The following is a 451-nucleotide window of genomic DNA, read 5'->3' as shown; positions in this document are numbered from 1 at the left end:
AGGGAACATCCGGTGGTTGAGGTAAGGCTTCTTGGACCTGTGAATGAACAGACCTGGCATACTTCATTAATGCCTTGCAATAATTTAGTACAGTTTCATCAGTTAATTGTAGGTCTGTTTGGTGTGGGGCAACAGGTGGTGTGGCTGGGATCCTCATGGGACATGCCATGAGTATTTCATAAGGGGTTAGGCCATGTTTTCTGTTAACAGTGTTTCTAATGTGCATAAGAGCAATGGCAACGGCATTAGGCCATTTGAGGCCTGTTTCAGCACAAATTTTTGAAATGCACATTTTTAAATCAGAGTTTTTACATTCTACAGCACCACTCAATTGCGGATGATAACTGCAGTGTAGGTGTTGCTGTATGCTGAGTTCTTGGCAGATTTTTTTACTACCTGTTCTGTGAAATGGGTGCCTCTGTCGCTATCTATTGTGAGGGGCAATCCAAAT

The sequence above is a fragment of the Alligator sinensis genome, unplaced genomic scaffold (assembly GCF_000455745.1).
Source record: "Alligator sinensis unplaced genomic scaffold, ASM45574v1 scaffold1548_1, whole genome shotgun sequence".
NCBI classification, from domain to species: domain Eukaryota; kingdom Metazoa; phylum Chordata; order Crocodylia; family Alligatoridae; genus Alligator; species Alligator sinensis.
The sequence above is the reverse complement of the archived record's forward strand: the minus strand, read 5'-3'. Positions refer to the sequence as shown.